Raw genomic sequence first — 6,146 nt, 5'->3', positions numbered from 1 at the left:
AGCCATGGATTCAGGATGCTTGTCTATTTATCACAATTAAAAATATAACAGCAGAGATTGGTGAAATAATGATAAATTACAATTGAGTATTACTCAGTCAAATTTGACTCATAGTAGTTCTATGAACAACATCTCTGACCTCTTGTGCTGACCTGTGTCATCCTCACAATCTCTGGGTAAGGGTCTTCCTTCCTTGTTCCTCTCCAAGGAATAACCTCTCCTAGCAACATGCCAAAAGTACTTGAGATGAAGTTTCATAAACTTTGCCTCCAAAAAGCACTCTGGCTGCACTTTCTTGAAAACATATTCTATTTGTTCTTTAGGCAGTTCATGGGATATTCAGCACTCTTCTCCAATAGCACAATTCAAGGGCATCAATTCTATCATTCTTATTCATTGAACGGCTTTCAGATGCAAAGCAAGTGATTAAAAAGACCATGATCTGAATCAGGCATACCTTAGACATCAAACTAACATTGCTTCCCACTAATTTGGAGAGGTTCCTGACTGCAGACTTTTTCAGTGCAGTATGTCTCCTGATTTGCTGACTGCTGGTACCAAGTGTATAGATTGTAGATCCAAATAAGGTAAAATTTATTAGCCTTTATTATCCTCAGATACTAAAGACAAAATAAACAGGGAAAAAATCATATTTATCACCTTGTTCCAAAATATGTTACCAGACTAAAAAGATTATCCCAGAAAGGTATAATAATCTAGAACATCTATGAAATAAAATTTATACATTCTAGGATGGCAAATATGGCCTCTGCCCTTAAAGGAAATCATCTTTTTTCTTTTATGAAGGTTTGAATAAAAGCCATAAGAACTTTTCCCAAGATATATTTGACCACCTTGCATCTGAGAAGTCCCTCAATAATAAGAAGTGAAATGCAGCTATTGTTAACTGTCATCAAGTTGATTCTGACTAGTAAGGAACCTATGCGCAAGAGAACAGAACACTTTAAGGTCCAACACTATCTTCACAGATGGTATTTTGAAACTAATTATTGACACCACTGTGGTATATTTTGTTGAGAGTATTCTTCTTTTTCACTGCTAACTCAAAGTATGGGAGTCAAATCCACTAGCTATTCCATGTGAGAAAGATGGGCAATCTTCTCCCCTGTGATTTATTGCCATGAAAACCTGCTGTAGGGTCAGCTATGAATTGCTTTCTACTTGATGACACACAACAGCAACAACAACTACTACTACTGGATTTGTCAGTCCTGATAACAACATGTTTTTGTAATATCATCATGCTCTATTCTAAGGAGTATTCTAGCTTACTTTTTTCCAAGACAGATTTTTTTGTTCTTCTGGAAGTCTGTCAATATTATTTAACTATAACTGTATCATAGTCTAATGGGAAACAGGAGTGGCTTGGCTTGCCTCCGGAAACCCTATGAACCTGGAGAAAGGATGAAAATTATGCAAATATTCTGATCTTTCTTTCATAGGGTTGCTGTAAGTTGGCACTTAACAAAAACATCATAGTCTAAAGGCATTAATTCTTCTTGTAACTTATGCCTACATCTTTGTCCAGTTTTCACAGCACATTGTTGTTTTTTAGGTGTTATTGTGTTATTGTGTTGACTATCACTTTTAACAAATAACAGATCTGAACCTTCCTCTATCCTGCTCCATTCTCATGATCACTGATATTCTCAAACTCATAGTAAGAGCCACGGTGTCAACCCATCTTGTTAGGGTCTTCCTCTATTGCTTTGAAGGAGAAAAGATTGAAATTGCCAACAATTTCCATTTACTTATACCCACAATCAACACCATGGTAATAGCAGTCAATAATCAAAAGACGTCTTATATTGGGACTATCTGTTGTTAAGGATCTTTCCATAGTGGTAAAGAGTTTAAAGACTAAGATGTTCATTTGCATATCAGGCAACTGAAAAATACTATAATTTGAATCAGGCAAATTTTATTCCTTAAGGTGACATTTTTGGTTTATGTTAATATTTTAAGGATATCTTCTACAGAAGACTTTTCAAATATAAAATCTATTTATATTAGAACCATGTCTCTAAACAATTTTAGTAAACTTGTTCTAATTCTTCCTAACAAACTTATCTAATGACTAAATCAAAAGGTGACTATTTTACATGAAACAGAGGAAACATCCAGCTTAGCCCTGTGTGGATATCTTAAATGCAACATTAAGATATGTAAGGCATAATTCTTGTTTTTAACTTCTAAATTTTTCAGTGGTCCATTGTAAAGGAATAGATAGTTGAGTCTGAATTTTACAGCTGAGAGTGAGATGTCAATGTAATATAATTCTAAAATGAGTTCTTGGCCTTGAGGCCAAGAAGTAAATTAGAAAGTAAGAGGCCTTGGGTAGACTATTGGTGAAATCTTAACTTGACATGTAAAATGTTTCCGCAAAAATGTGATGGTAGAAATTTTACTGAGATTGTCACCCATAATAATGTAAATAAAAACTATAGCTAATGTATATAATGAACTGATAGATCTGACTAAAGAGATTTCCAAGCATAATGTCAAAAGTAGCAATTGGCTTATTTAGGTCACAAATGGTAAAGTACTGTTGTTGTTTTTACGTGAGGTCAGTCGAGTATGACTCATAAAGACTGTGCAAAACAGACCTAACCCCTTTCCTATCCTATGCTACACTCTAATACTCTTCTCTGATACAGCATCTCTGACACATTTAAATCCATTGCTGCAGTCACAGTGTAAGTCCACTTTGTTGGAGATCTTCTGCTTCTTTGCTGATGGTCCATATTACTAAGCATGATATCCCTATCCAAAGAGTACCCTCTCCTAGCAATTCATCCTAAGTATAAAAGATTATTTTTCACCATCCTTGCTTCCAAGGAAGCACCTCTTAAGTTTCATATAGATAAGGGGGGGGAAAGTAATTTCCAAGCACAATTTAGAAAAGGAATTAAAAATCCAGAACTTTTTGGTCCCCAAATTTTAAAAAATCCTCTTATTCTCTGAATGGTAAAATGTTCTCCGAATGGGAAGTGATATGAAGCTAAAAATCTTAAGGCTGTAGTTGCAGCTGTAAGGCTCTTGTTGAGATTTAGAAAATATTAAGGATGTGCCTAATAGGGCTCCTACAAATCTTTAAGGGTATGCCTAGTAAACCTCCCTGGAAGTCATGAGAGCCTTCACGAATCCCAAAGGTTTAACTTTGTAAAAATATTTTACCAAGACAAAAAAGTCTTTGAGGATCTTGAAAGCTTTTTTTCCACAGCACTTTGCCTCTAACAATAAGCTAGGGAGAAGTTTTTCTGACAGACATTGTTAGAGAGAAGTTTATTGGGAAGGTGTTTGTTAGTGTGACTTTGGTATGTACCGGTGACTACGTACTTTCTAGTTCACTTTTTTGAATGGAAATGTCCGTTATGCTTATCCTTGAGGTATTTCCTGGGCCTCGGTGCAGTCTTTGATCACCCTTAGCAAGGGGCAATAGTGCCAAGGAAGGCCCAACAAAAGGATACCAATTGACATGTATCAACTAATAAATACAACCTGAATATGCTCACGAGTCTGTTTCAAGTAATTTGGAAGAGAGCTACCTGGTCAACTGACTGGAAAAGATCTATATTTGTTGCTATTCTCAAAAATAGGTGTTCCAGCAGAATATTTAAGATATTGAACAATAGGATTAATATAACCTGCAAGCAAAATCTTTCTGAAGATTATCCAGAAATATCTGAACAGTACATTGAAAGAACTGCTAAGTCAAAGCTGTGTTTAGAAGACACCATGGCACAAGGGAATCATTGCTGATGACAGACTGATCTTTACTGAAAACAGAATTGCAGAAGAATGCTGTGTGAATCATAATAAACTATGACTAACATTGAGAAGAATGGTACTGCCAGAATATCTAATCCCGATCATACAAAACGTGCCGTAGATCAAGAAAATGTTGTCCAAACAGTATAAGGAAACATTGCCTCATTTAAAACCAAGAAAAGTATGTGTCAGGTCTGTATCCTTTCTCCAAACCTATTCAATATGTAAGCTGAGAAAAGCATTGAAGAAACTGGACTTTATGAAGAATATGGAGTCAGAATCAGAGGAAACTTTATCAACAGCCTGTATGATGCACATGGCACAACCTTAGTTGCTGAAACTGAAAAAGATTTGAAATGCTTGCTGCAGAAATCAAAGACTATTGCCATCAATATAGATTACATCTCAACATAAAAAAGACAAAATAAAACCCTTACCACTAGGCTGATAAGTGACCTCATGATAGATGGAGAAAAGACTGAATTTATCAATGACTTCATCTTGCTTGGATCCAAAATCAACAACCTTGACACCAGCAGTCAAGAAATAAGGAGTCATATTACAGTGAGAAAGTCTGCTGCAAGGACCTCTCCAAAGTACCGTGAGAAATGTTGTCATTTTGAAAACAAAGGTGTGTCTGATTCAAGCCATGGTCTTTTCAATCACTTACTATAAAAAACAAGGCCCTAGGAATTGATGGCATACCAATTGATATATTTCAACAAACAGACGCTGCCCTGGATGCACTCACTAAATTATGCCAAGAAATCTGGAGTATAACCACCTGGTCAACTGACTGGAACAGATCTATATTTGTTCCCATTCCAAAGAAAGTTGACCCAACAGAAAGCAGAAATTATTGATCGAATAATGTGAATATCGGATGCAAGCAAGATTCTGCTGAACATGGAGTTGATTCTTACTCATAACCATGCACACTGTAGCAGGGAGTAGAACTGCTCCCTGGGATTTCAGGGAGGTAATCCTCCCAGAAGCCGCATCTTTTCTCCTGAGGAAAGGCCTGGTGGCTTCAAACTGCCAACCTTTTGGTTATCAGCTGAATGCATGGCTGTGTCGCCAGGCATCCTCACTGCAGCATAGTAAAAATCTTTTGATAAATATATAATCAAACCATTGAATATTTAAAGGTCATGATTTTGAGCTTCATCTGTCCTGTCAGTGCAGATAGTGAGATAAAGTAAAAAACGGTTAGATTTGGGAATAAGTCATGCATCTTTTGCTTTACTACCTGGAAAACTCTGGATTTACTTTCCTTCTCTGGGCCTGTGCACTTCAGATCTGCCAGCTGCTCTGTGGGAGGAAGATGGGAAGTCTCCTCTTGTGTGACCTGAAAACCTCCTCGAGGGTCAGCTATGAGTCGATTCTGATTTAATGGCTCACAACAACAAAATACTTAAGACCACCAGCCATCTGTGAGTTTGTGGTGGGTGTAGTGTGGTTTCAAAAGCTCTTCACCAGTATTTCAGATGCTCTCAGGGTCATGCATGGTAGACACTTTTCAGTGGCAATTCCAGATACAGACTGACTTAAGAAAAGCATGGTAAACTACTTTTGAAAGTTAGTTGCTGAAACCCGCAGGAATCACAAGAAAATATTGTCCAAAATAATGCTGGGAATGAGTTTGGAAGGCATTCAGAATACACAGGGATTGTAAAAATGGACTTGATCATTGATCATAAGGAAGGATTTCATTAGCATAAATGAGATAGCATGAATGAGGAATAATCTGTTTTGCTCTTGTATTTGTGTTCATATCCCAAACTGACTCTTTGGTGATGGGTAAGATAAGATGCTTAATGCTATTACAACAAGCAGTGGCCATGGCACATAATAATTTTTTTCCAACTGACTCATGTTAAAGGCACTCTGGTGGTGCGGTGGTCAAAGCACTCAGCTGCAAACTGGATAGAACTGCGGTTTACATCCACCAGCCACTCCTCAGGGAGCCTGCTTTAGGAGAGAACCCTGTGCTGCAGTTCTGCTTGATGTCAGGACGGTTGTATTTTGATTTGCCCTCCTTTAGTTACACTTTTGGAAGCAGGTGTGGCATCCACTTCCTAAACAACTTGTCTCTGGAAACTCTATGAACTTTGATAAATGTCGATAATTGTAGAGGGGCTTCAGGACTTTAGTTCATAGGGTCGCTATGAGTTGTGCCCGACTTGAAGGCAATCAACAACGCATATAAGTGTAACAACAATCAACTTTTAATTAACATTATATCTATATATAGTTGTTGTTGTTTGTTGTTAGGTGCCATCGAGCGGCTTGCGACTCCTAGCGACTCTATGTACAAGAGCTCTAAATGCCGTTCTATCCTGTGCCAACATAGC

Source organism: Elephantulus edwardii, unplaced genomic scaffold (assembly GCF_000299155.1).
Source record: "Elephantulus edwardii isolate Elephantulus edwardi_28Jun2011 unplaced genomic scaffold, EleEdw1.0 scaffold00009, whole genome shotgun sequence".
Classification (NCBI taxonomy): Eukaryota; Metazoa; Chordata; class Mammalia; order Macroscelidea; family Macroscelididae; genus Elephantulus; species Elephantulus edwardii.
Note: the sequence above shows the minus strand (reverse complement) of the source record.